General features: G+C 36.9%; 2 protein-coding genes across 2 annotated transcripts in view; one reads left to right on the top strand and one right to left on the bottom strand.

The window, feature by feature from the left end:
- Nucleotides 1-5,489, bottom strand: part of LOC122809370 (TIR domain containing adaptor protein) — a 300,348-nt gene extending 294,859 nt beyond the window's left edge. Inside the window, exon 1 of the mRNA XM_044080816.1 lies at nucleotides 5,353-5,489. The gene's annotated coding sequence lies outside the window, so the exon portion shown is untranslated. The remainder of the gene's footprint in view (nucleotides 1-5,352) is intronic.
- The window catches only part of LOC122809369 (cryptochrome-2-like), a 321,493-nt gene continuing 313,454 nt past the window's right edge, over nucleotides 5,452-13,490 (top strand). The window contains exon 1 of the mRNA XM_044080815.1: nucleotides 5,452-5,530. The gene's annotated coding sequence lies outside the window, so the exon portion shown is untranslated. The remainder of the gene's footprint in view (nucleotides 5,531-13,490) is intronic.

Raw genomic sequence — 13,490 nt, forward strand, 5'->3', positions numbered from 1 at the left:
CTTTTTTAGTTGCAAGAAATATAGATTTTACAGTATAACGAGAAAAAAGGCCGAATAAAAAAGTTTAATGTTAATATGCTGTGATCTTGGGCTGCTGTGGTGGTGATGGGGTGTGAAAGTGCACTGTATTATACTGTATGTAGAACTAAGACATTTCTCTTATTTTACAAGGGTGAACATCTAGATTAATACCACTGTCTTAAGCTATCACTGAGTGTTTTTTTTATAAGCAAGTACGCTTGAAAAACAAGATAAAATGATGAAACCCATGAAAAAGTGACAAGTTTCTTATATCTACAAAAACATCAGCTTTTTTTTCATTACCAAATGTTTAGTGGGAGTCAAAAAGTCTGCAGCTGAAGGCACATGTACATCCTGTTATGAGTGAAATTTACAAAAATGCATTGCTAACTGTTTCTGCACGGAGATGAGCTGTCTGCATGTGCAAGCTATTAATCTTGAGAGTTCTAAGCATTCTTTGCTGGGAGCAATGCAAAATGTAACGGTACAATGGCAATCTATTCAGTGAAAAATAAAGTTTGAAATTATGGGAAGCGAAGAGACAGCAGCTTCCATAGTAGCCTTATTATTTTAATGCATTTAATACAACAGTGTACAATTTAGTTTGATTTAAATACATCCAGTGCACTTTTCTAAAACTTGATGTTTTCTGAAGCCATACAAAATGTTTTTCACGTCTGGGAGGGAAATGGAGATAAGAAAAGAACAGACAATAATCACTGTAAGTGGGAACACAGGCTATACCATGTGCTCTAGCATGGGTAACCTGAATTTTAGGTTAGGTAATGCCTATGGGTGTAGCCGTTGTGCTGCTTTGGTGCAACTATTTCTATCTGGGGTTAAACTTCAATTTTTGAAGAAGAACATAATTTTGTTTGTTTGCTCTAAGTTAAAGGTTGAGGATGTTCTAAAAATGTATTTAGTTTTTTTTGTTTTTGAGGGTTTACATTAAGACACAAAATCTTGAAAAATGTGACACGTTCAAATGGAAATGAGAAGGAGCAACTGTATAAAAGATCAGCCTGCCAAACATTATTGTTTGCATGTAACACAAAGGTTGTAAATACACATTCAAAAAACTGTCACAATAGGTGGGGACAATAGTTTTCATCAAAATGGCTACTGTATCCATATTATCTTGGAACATAAATGCCTTACATGTATAGGCAAGAAGGAAAGAGTATTAAATTATATTAAAAAATGCAAAGTGCACAAAGCAATGCTGCATGAGGCACATTTAAAAGAAATGAACATGTGAATTTGACAAAGAAAGGATTTCTGGACAGATATTCAGAATATCAAGGACAAAGGAAAAAGGGGGTAATTACACTAATTGTTAGAGGGACTCCAATGGTGATAGAAGAGGGGAAAAAGACAACAATGGCACATTTTTGGTAGTAAAGGGCTATTAGCAAAGGAAGAGCATTAAGCTTGCATATATTTATATTCTGCCATAAACTGCTATTATGGAGCTTAAGCAAGACTTGGGAGAAGTAATTGGATTTCAGCATATTACTCATAGGTAGGGAGTGAAACATTATTTGCAATAATAATGATTATCAGAAGGGAAAAATATAACAAAAAGGGTAGATTTCTGAACAAATTTATGAAAATATTTGGTGTAGAAGATGTGAATTCAGTGATAAGAACATGGACAGATTTTATGTATTATTCCCCAAAGTAATTTCACAGAAACATGTGCATTTAATTGAAAGCTTCAACACACAACCAATAAGTATTTCAGATCATGACTTGATAAAACTAAGATAAAATGAAGGGTGATAAAGTAAAAATGAGACACTGGTGCTTTCCCACATACCTGTTAAAATTAAGGAATGGGTAGTGGAAATTATTCAAGAGTTATTAGGAAAATAGAAATATGTTCAGAAGTTATAGTTAGTGAGTGGAATAATAAAAATTAGGTTTAAACTACAGTAGAAATAAAAGAGAAAGATACCGTTATGAAGTAAAAGGAATTACTTAGAGTGGATGACAAAGTTTAAAGAATTGCAGAATAAGGGGTAATTCACAGAACAAGAAGTGCAAATGAAGAGTGCTAAAGAGAAGATAAGGGAGTATATGAATAATTTGTAGGAGTCTAGAAGGATTGGTGTTAAAGCAACTATTTTCTGACAACTCCAGAGCACAAAAACTTTTAGCATAACAACTTAAGCAACAGAAACTAGAAAAAGCTGTCACCAAACTTAGGGAACCTGCAACCAGAAAAATAACACGAGATCATCTGGAGGTATTACAGATACTTCAAAAATGTCATGAAAATTTGTACAAAGCAGAGAAATATGAAAATCAAGAAACAGCACAAATGGAATTTTTATGGAAAACACAATTATGCCAAGGTTAGAGGAAGAAGAGGCGTGACAACAAAAAGTCAACAAACAGTCAAAGCAGGAGGAGATGAGATAAAATTGGTGATGTATAAATTCATATGGAAGTTTAAAAGTTTGGAATTTAGCAGGGAAGAAACTGATAAAGATCAGGAAGACTGTTTAACAGCATTTAAAAGAAGGGGAAGCACCAACATCTTGGAAGAAAGCTGTGGTTGCTATATTAAAGACAATACAAATCTATCATACCCAGCTTCATATAGACCGGTTTCAATTTTAAACCATGATTATAAAGTGTTTACGTCTATACTAGCTAACCTATCCTCTCAGCACACTAGTTAACTCATTAAACCATCAACACCTAGGTGTATATGGCAAGCAAAACTGTTACCATTTTAGGACAGTACTACACATACATAAATGATAATTTACATATACTCATCTCCAATCTTGCTGTATAAAAATGAACCATATAATAATGATTCAAAAACTAAACTGTCTTTAAAAGTGTACAACCTAGCAAAATATTTATATAGACTGTACTTAATCTGTTTTTTGCAACTGACACTGTAAAACTCCCTGCCAATCATGAGCGGACAGGTGATCCGCTGTGGCAACCCCTAACCGGAAAAAGCCGAAAGAAGAAGATTCTTCAGTTGTATCACAATCTTTATTTGTATTATTGTGGAGTTTTCTCTGCAGACATCTGCTCTAAATGAGTTCTGGCCAGTCGTACAATCTCTGTCATAAAATACAATAAATTATTATACTAATATGGTAGTAGCTACTTAATATACATGTCAATAACACAACAGACACCCTGGTACTGTTATTTTATCAGTGGGAATATAAGTAGAAAAAAATGTCAGGGGAAAAGCATTGTATTGATTCTTCTGGTCTGTTTCTCTGAAAAAAATGTTTCTGGTTATTATGCATAAAGTATTCAAAGTGGATGGATGTGTACCATAAAACAACATCACGATGTTTTCTGCCACAGCTATTGAAGACAAGTTTCAGAATTTTTAGAATTCCAAAATTTGTCATAATGCACAATACTGCATCATTTATAAGTAAAAAAACAGCAAGCTTTATAAAAAGAACAATAAAAATATTCAAATTACTTATCTTTATTATTACTTCCACTTGCTGTCATCCTTCAAAGAGTGGAATAGGGGAACATGCAGTAAAAACAGCAAAAGGATAAATGAAAAAATTATAGATGTGTCTTTTGAAACAACAGTAGATAGATTACTATGAAAACACATTCTGATCAGGATTTATAAAGAAAAGGAGAATGTTACTTCAAAGGAGAAGTGTGAAACTACACTAAGTAGGATGACTCAAAGGATGCTGTTACACCATTACCACGAAGCAAGAGGAAGATGTACAGCATAACGTACATATATAAAAATGCATGTTCAGAAATTCTGCTGCTTATTGTTTTATCATAAAAGTAACCTACTGAAAATATTGTTTTATCATAAAAGTAACCTACTGAAAATATGTTATTCAGTGTTTGATGTTAGCAGAAAATAAAGCAGTAATGTGCTATTCAATAAGAGAATGTAGCCCTCTTTATGCTGTCTCCGATTTATCTGCATTGATAACCAGAGTAGAGCACAGACTCACACAGACATTTTTCAGGCTCAGTCCAGAAGCATTGTCTAAATAAATGCCTTGCTCAGTTACACGGTAGGCAAAAGGAGACTAAGGAAATGAAAACCTAGACTATAAAATGCAGGTTGTTAAATCTCATGCTCTTAATGCTGCCAGAGCTCTTAGGATTGCATTCACCAAGGCTGTAAATAAACATCTGTTAAACATTTTCGATTTATCATTTGTACCTACTCCTTTTTGACTTAACAGGGACAAAACACACCATAAAGCTCAAGATACACATCCACTTTAAGTTTACAGACTATCATGTGCATACGCACACCATAAAGCTCAAGATACACATCCACTTTAAGTTTACAGACTATCATGTGCATACGGAGCAATATACAAGACAAGATGCAGAGAACCTTAATTTTTTTTAAGTTACGGGTGGTAACTTAAGATTTACCCAAATCATTTATATAGATGAAAACCAAAAATACACCACAATGTTTGATCCTATCAAGACATTTTGGTGGTAGAACATATTTCTGAAGACTGGTGTAATTCTTTTAAGCATGGTGTGGTGTATATCAGTTGATTAACAAAATATATATCTTCTTATATATCATCCTTTATTTTCTGTTCACAGCTATTAGCTATAACATAAGACGATAATCATTTGGAGATGGGGGAAGGTGCTAGCACAGCAGCAGTCCAATGCCTCTCAAACTGTCAGCGCAAGAAATCTGTACAAAGCAAATGGGGACCAAAGGCCAAAACATAGTGACAGATTTTAATCACTGCTGTTATTGCTAAAATAACAGGATTTGTGTTAGCATGTATTTCCTGAAGGATATGAAATCTGAAATTCAAATGTATGTAATAATTTAATGAATTTGATCCTCACCGATCTGACAGAAAACCATAAATTTTATGAAGAACGGTTCAAAAATATGAGGCAAAAAATCCGGACAGTTGAGAGATATAGCCCCACAACAAAAACTGGTAAATACTGTAAACAGGCCCAGGCTATTATGCCCCTTGTAGTATTTTACTTGCGAAAATTTTCAGCTTGCGGAAACACATACATTGCCCAGGTCAAATGACAGACCAACCCATACCTGCATATTTGAGGGGCGTGATTTCCACCTTTGCGATACCTTCTTTAAAGAAATGAAAACTTAGTACTATACTAATATAAAATGTGACCAGAGACCCTTAAAACACTTCCACATATTCTGCTCCTTCACTGTATTTATCAAACCCCGTTACCCTCATACTATAACGTGGCCCGAACTGGCCGTCGCCGCCTACGTCTCAGGCAGGTACTGGTAGCCGATTTGGCTGAGAGGAGAAAACTGTGAAATTACGCACAAAATAGCATTACCTGCTCAGTAATTACAACTCCGCTTTACACACTGATCCACTATATTGTTTAACGATCCCATTCCCCGCGGAGGAAACACCTAAACACGCGGGCAACCTGAAGCAAAAGTTCGGATCATCATACGATTGTCAGAGGTTGCGATTTCTTTTAGTGTGAGCTGACGGGAAAGAACCAGGAAGTAAGTGGTTACTTATAGGCTGACTGTTAAAAGATTTACATTTAAAAGGGGAGGGGGGACTTGTACTTCTACTTCTACTTCTCCTTTTGCACTCCATGCTGCTGTTACTATTATTGTTAATATTATAATCACGCTTTTGCTTTATAACTCTGAACCTTACATCGCCTAAATGAGGAACACTACCTCATAAAATGGAACAAATGGGCAAAATGCCGAACGCTTACTGACAGTTTGCCAACAACTTCAATTAGGAAGCTCATGGAATCGGAACAAGTATTTTAATAAATGAATAGGCTACAGTTTAATTTGCAATGGGCATGGGTTAAAAATTGCCAACAATGAATGTGTGACAGAGCCTTTCAACGAGGAACATGAACTTTTTAACACCAAACGAGGAGCGTTCCTCGTAATGAGTTACACGAGACGAGTTATGTTTTCCATTACTGCTGATTTAATTTGTGCACTGGCAAACGGTGACACTCAGGCATAACTCTCAACCGTCCAGATTTTTGCCTCATATTTTTGATCAGTTCCACATAAAATTCGAAAATTTTCTGGCAAATCACTGAGGATTGAAGTCACTAAAGCGTTACATGGGTTTAAGTTTCAGATTTCATATCCTTCAGAAAATGCGTGGTAACACAAATCATTTTATTCTAGCAATATTCTAAGTTTATAAAAGTAATATTTAAAATATGCCCTTATTTTGAGCCGTTGTCCCCCCCCCCCCCCTTATTTTAGGCTTTGTCCAGATTTCTTGCATTAAGAGGTTGAGATGTATGAGGCTTAATATAAACGTCTTCACATTACGCTACTACATTTACAAAGATGCTGGAGAAAAGTGTCATTCCCTTTTTAAAAAGTTTATACGATCTGACAAGTAAAGGGAATACTCCGATATTTTTGAGCTGCATCATCCAGTCAGGGCTGGTGTTAGCATTTTGGGGGTCCCCAGCAAATGTCAAGTTTTGGGGGGGCTCTAGGCACTTCTGTCAAAGTATCACCCTGTCACTGCCACCCCTCCTCCAAAGCAGCCTTTTAGTTCATGCTGCAAAGTTTTGGAAGTAGTTATGTACAGACTAACCTGTAGCTACAGGGCTGTTACAATACAAAGGCACTTTAGCTACAACAGTGGTGCATAATAACAACTGATTGTATAGGTCTGGACTTAGGTGAAATGCTGTCTGTATGCTCTAAAGTGCTTTGTATTTTTTTTTCTTTTTACATAATATTTTCATTCAATGATGGCTTGAACAGAAATTATTAAGGAAAGAAATTTAGTGTTGCTGTTCAACTTAAGTTTTCCTTGCATCCTTTCAGCACACCTTTCCTGATGAAGACAGCACAGTGATAACCATTTAGGAAACAACTCAGATAAGCCAGGGCCCATGAAGCCATAGGGTTATAGGTGTTCTGGGATGCATTTTAGAGCATTTTCCCAACCTTTTAATCCAATAATGTCCTAAACAAAAACCATGAGTAAGAAAATAATTTCAGTATTTTCTTTTTATTTTAAGGAAGACATAAGATGTGCCCAAGGCTTAATATTCAAAGATGATAAAGTAGTAGCTCACAACAAAGTAACAAAGCATTTGTTGTTTATATACATAGGTCCAATCTGGGAGTATGGCCTGCCTCCCTAACCCCCCCCCCAAAAAAAAAAAGACAGTCACAACCCATGAATCCCTCTGATGTTATACTGGGATGAAAGCAGATGTTTACATTGCCACAGTCATGTGTTTCAAGTGAGTGCTGACACACATATACATAGCATCCCTCCTCACCCCAAAATGCCATAGACAGCTACCTATGTACATGTGTGAAGTGCGATTGTGAGGAAAGAGAAAAAAATAATTACAGTAATGTAATCAGGTTTGTTGCTCCTAGGCAGTATACACTTCTCCTACAAAAGCTATAGTAACCTTCTCTGTACACCTCTGAGATGTGTGAGAAAAGTAAAAGAAACAATGACTGCACTGTCCTCAGCCCAAACAAAAGCTGTAATGACCTTATTGTGCACACCTGTATGATTATACTGTAATGAAAATTAAAGAAGTAATCCCCCCTCTATAATCTACAGCAGCTTTCTGCATACATACATCTACGCAGGACTGGTATTAGAATGGGTGCAGTTGAGAGCAGAGGTCACTATCAGCTTATCCTAACAGGATCAGCCCTGTTAAGGTTGAAGAGCGTAATCAGAAAATGAATACATTTTTTCTCAGTTTTTCCCCAACCAGCAACAGCTTTAGTGGGGCCCACACACAATAAAGGATGATTAAGGGAGCCCCTATATTAATTTATACAGTCTGGGGAGTGGGGACTACCAGACTCTTTGAAGATTGAAGTGTCTGAATGTTCTGTGATATATTTTATGTATAACCTTTGAAATATAATTACTTGTTAGCTACATTTTTCACTGTTACCCTGAAGATGAATGTGTGTCCTGGCATTATTAGGTGTATGCATGGATAAAAAATCAGTGATATTTTATACAAACACACACAAAAGCCATAGCAATACCAGTTTTGTACTTATTTCAGCCAATAGCAATACACTGCAACACTGATACGGCATACTAGATAGGTGACTGCTGTTTAGCAGTCATCAGACAGCAGTAGGGGTAAGCCACTTTTATTTACCTCTGTAAGGAGTAATGCATTCCTGTCACTGTCCCTGATTTCAGAGACCTTCCCCGATTTTGCTCTGTCCTTCATAAAAAAGTTTGATTTGCTAATAAATCATTCAGGAATACAGACAATCAATAATTCCAGGCTTCAGAGGTTTATACCTCTTATTGTCCAAAAATGTATGTTGATGCAAAAGGTGTTATTTTTTAAGTGAATTGGAGTAATATTTAAAATGTGTTCCTGATTTTGAGCATTTATTCTGCTATTATTTTTGTATTGTGCTGGTGGTGCAGCGGTTAGCATTGTCGCCTCACAGCAAGAGGTTCTCCGGTTTGATCCTCGGCTGGGGTGCATTCTGCGCAGAGTCTGCTTGTCCTTCCTGTGGTTGCGTGGGTTTCCTCTGGGTGCTTCGGTTTCCTTCCAAAGACATGCTGTAGGTAGATTGGACACTCTAAATTGGCCCTAGGCATGACTGTGTGTGTGTGTCTTCCATGGAAGATTGGGTGCCGGGCTGGCAACTTGACACTGTAAAACTCCACTGCCAATCATGAACAGACAGGTAATCGACTGTGGCGACCCCTAACCGGGAAAAGAAAAAGCTGAATTTTTCTGCAAAGAAGTTGAGAGTTGTAGTATCTGGTGTTCCACCAGTATTTATAAAACTCCCTGAAAAAAAAAAAAAAACATCCCTGAAGATCGGAAGCATCAGGTCTTCTTAAAATAGGCTCATATGTAGGTACTGGGCTATCTGCCCGAGGGCATTTACAAGCCTAGCCAGAGTGTGTCAGCTTTCACCGCCCCATGGATTAATTAACTGGGCCTCTGTCAAGAAGAGCCAATGAAGTGATCCCAGGGGTGTATTTTCTGTTACCCATCCACTCGTCAAGGTTTCTCTTGAAGAGTGTTAGTGAGGCTCTGCCTAATGTAGTTAGGAATTTTGTTCCAAAGCATGGGGAGTCTCTGACAGGAATCTATCCCACCAACATGTTCTATTTGCATTTAAATCGGTCACTATGACCTGTTGATCTCTCAGTTGCTTACCTTGCTTATGTTCATTATCAGCTTTATCCTAACAGGGTCATACCACAGCCCTGTTCAGGTTAAAGAGCATAATCCATTAGCTGCTTTTGTAGGGCCCCCATACAGTCAAGGATGATTAAGGGGCCCCCTTGCAGTCACAGGTATTGTTGGTATCTAAAGCTGGCTATGTTGTGGGTGCTACTATAACCAGAGATGTCTTAGAATTTTAAAGGAGATATAAATAAGAGTTATTAATCACCAGTTTATTAAGTATACAAGATTGCTGCACTAGTTTTTGTTAGTTTGACAGACACGTTACAAAATATCAAGATAAGATAATTTGCTGTGGAACGAGACCCCCCAGAAACAGGGGGCCCCCAGCAACCACAGGGTTCGCTGGTGCCTAAAGCCGGCTATACATCCAGTTGATTGAAACCCTCGCCATATTTGTGCTGTAAAACGCGTATGTTGCATTTGCCGAAGCGGGCATGTAATAAACATTACTGTCAGAACCAATTATGTCCCTGTAGGGAAATTTGGGGGATTAATCGGCTTTTAATTGTAGCAATAACTCATAAATGGATTGTATACTCTCCCCTTTGTGAATGGCTCCTGTACTTCCCAAACGTACGTTTCAACTGTAACTTATTAGGAAGAATATTTCTCATTTTGTGTCTTAGACGTTCTGTATTCTGCATGTGCACTGCTCCGCAGTCCGCACTGAAAGGGTCTGTTATAAATTCTTGTTAAGATTTCTTTCTGAGTAATAAACATGGTAAGCCAAAAACAAGAAAAAATCAATAAATCCAAAAGCCAGCAAGAAGAGAAACAAATCCAAATGAGACAATCACTTTATTTGAGTTGAGCGCTTTCCTCTCCAGTAAACAGACTTCACCAGAACAATATGAACACAACACCCAGCCATTTATAGACCCTCCCCAATTAATCAATCAAGCTTCAGTTAAAGAACAATTAAAATAAAAAACACACATTGATTGTCAAAACCAATTTAACACTAATACAGTTGATTACTCTGATCATATTCCATCTACAGACTTAAAATTCTCTATAAAAATAGCAATAAAAAACATCTTAAAACTATAAAAATGTAAACACTGAATTCTACACAGTAATACATTAGTTCAGTTAGCCTAAGATGTGGTCCATTTTTCAAACACTAGATATACTAATCATTTCATTGATGCCTGGATACTGAGAGGCATTTAGATACAATTGCTACCTTAGTTCCAGTAAATCCAAATGAACATCTAATATACCTCCCTGCTCATCTTTAAGTGATTGTTGAACCACCAAAAATTTTTTGAACCACCAAAAATTTAAATTGGTGGCCCTGATGTTCCTGTGTGTGTCTATACAGTGCACTAGTGATTCTACAGTGCATAATGTCCCCCAAATGCTCACCAATCCTAACTTTAAATTTCCTAGATGTTTTGCCTATATAAAATATAGGACAATTTTCACACCTGGCCATATTGGAGTGCCCTTCGATGTTAATAACCCTCCCATTAACTCTGAACTTTTCCTTGGTCTCAAATATAAACGGACAATATACACAAGCATTACATTTGTAATTCCCAATCTTTCTATTGTTTTTTCCATCCTTTTTCACACCCTCCAAGATGTTCTTTAGGGATCTGTCCTTCCTAAACACAAATCTAGGGCCCTTTCCAACCTTATGTGCAATATTACCATCAACCTGTAAAATCTCCCAATTCGCTTTAATAACCTCAATGATGGTATTTGCCACGCCATTATAGGTAATGATCAGGGTTGAACTAGGGTTAACTTCATTGTTTACCCTTCTACTAGATCCAGATGAAGTCTATTTAGTGGAGGGGAAAGCACTCAACTCGAATAAAGTGATTGTCTCATTTGGATTTGTTTCTCTTCTTGCTGGCTAATAAACATGGTAAGTAATATTGAAAAACATGAGTTCATCAGAAGAACGTTTTTGTAAGCATGATGTTATTAACATACCTCTCAACATCTTAGAGCAATAAATCTGGACAAAGCCACAAATAATGGGCAGGGAGGGGGCAAAGGGGCAAAAATAGGGACATTTTTCAAATATTGCTCTTACAAATTTAGAAAGTTGATAAAATAACAGGTTTTGCATTAGCATGAATTTTCTGAAGGATAGGAAGTCTGAAAATCAAATGTCTGCCATTATTTTCTGACATCAGTCCTCAATGATTTGATAGTGATTTGCCAGAAAAAAAGAAGTTATGTACTCACCATAATGGTCCATGTTTGTTGTCCATCTCGACTTCATGGTTAGGTTCAGAACCGATCGCTCAAGATCTTCCACTGGCTCGTGGCTGTATCCCTATCCCATTATGCTGTAGTGAAGCTCCACAGATCTTGTTTGCTGATAACCTTAAGTACCATACCTCTCAACTTGGAAACATCAAAATTCTGGAAAAGGACCATGAAAAATAGGTACAAATCTGTATGCTGATTAACTTAAAATTTGAATACATAATTACACAACCCCGCCCACTCCAATGGAATTATGGGATACCAACTTTCAAATGCAAACTGAAGAACAGAACCAAAATACAGCACTAGAGTCCCCCTGCAGCCATTCCAGTGTCCCATTACCTGGCAATTTCACCCCATTTACCATAAACACTAATGTGTGCATACCGCTTTACTTCTACAATGATTATTTGGATTTTATTTTTACGTTTTATAGCACAATGCACAAACACTAATAGATATCTGCTAAACAAAGCAATACTGTCTCACAATGAAAATAGATTTGGCATTAAAACTTCTCTACCCTTGAAACTCCCATTCATTGACAACTTTGAAACCCACACCACATCCAAAGAAAATGCATCTGGTCAGTGGTGGATAAAGATTACCTTTGGGTTGTTTTCAAATCATAGGCCCCTTGCACACAAAACAAGAAACATACATGCATTCTTTGATACACCCTCCTGACTCTATTAAAGTATATTCCTTGTACAATACAGCACTCTTGTTAGACTTAAGTTAGAGCACATTTTAAATTTAGTGTTTAAACATTTTTCCAGTAGGGAGTGAACCAAAATGCATGAACCAATAATGACAAAACTGCCCTATTCAGAACATTTCTATGACAAAAGTCTACTTCTACACACACATGCACTATATATATATATATATATATATATATATATATATATATATATACACACACACATAAATATAGAATGACAGTAGTATAAGCCATAGGCATCTTGCACAGCTTCTTGTACTTATTTTCAATTTCACTTTTTTTTTTTGGGGGGGGGGGCAAAAGGCCAAAAAACAGGGACACATTTTAAACATTGCTTGTATAATTTTGGAAAGTTACTTGAATAAAATGTGCTACCACCATGCATTTCACTGCCAATTCTTAAATCCAGGACTCTGTGCACTACAGTAGCAACATACCACTAAGCCAAATCTGCATTTTCCAGAAAGACAGGAAGACTGAAACTTAAATGGCTATCATTTAGTGAATTCACTTCTCGCTTCTCACCATAGCGCTCAATGTTTTAGTATAAAAAAACCTGGACAAAGCCAAAAATGGGGGAATACAGAATTCAGTTCTCACTTCTTGCCATAGCTCTCAAGTCAATGTCTTAGCAGAAAAAATGTGGACAAAGCCAATAATGGGGGAATACAGCCCCAAAATAGGGGCGCATTTCAAATACTGATCTTATAAACTTAGAAAATTGCTAGAATAAAAGATTTTGTGTTACCATTTATTTTCTGAAGAATATGAAGTCTGAAATTCAAATGTCTGTCATTATTTAGTGAATTCAATCCTTCAGTGATTTGCCACAAAAAGCCTACAAACCACAGATTTAAACAGAACAAAAATTTGAGGCATAAACTCACAAGTGGTGGCTAGGCTCTTTTTACCTGTACAGTACAGGGTTTGAGCCTGAGTACCTCTAGCCACCAGATGTATTCAAAACAGCTGGAAAGCTCATCACGCTCGTAATGACGCCATGTCAAATGCGGGAAAGAAAAACAAATTTAAAACAAAGCTGGAAAAAAATCGGAAATTAAGGGGTGCCACTCAGGAATTGTGACACCCCATTATTTGGACCCCAAAACTCATTTTTTGCCGAGTAATTTGGTAGGGTTGGAAGGTATGGTAAGTACCTAAGGTACTATTAATGCATCACACAGATACAGTGAAGAAGGACAGAGACACACTTGCCAGGAAATAACCTCTTTGTCCCCTTTGTCCCCCAAGAGCCATTGATAGGGGGATTGGAGGGTGGGATGTAAGAATGAAGGTGAGATGGACA

Source organism: Protopterus annectens, chromosome 8.part0 (assembly GCF_019279795.1).
Source record: "Protopterus annectens isolate FY-2018-M chromosome 8.part0, PAN1.0, whole genome shotgun sequence".
Lineage (NCBI taxonomy): Eukaryota > Metazoa > Chordata > Ceratodontiformes > Protopteridae > Protopterus > Protopterus annectens.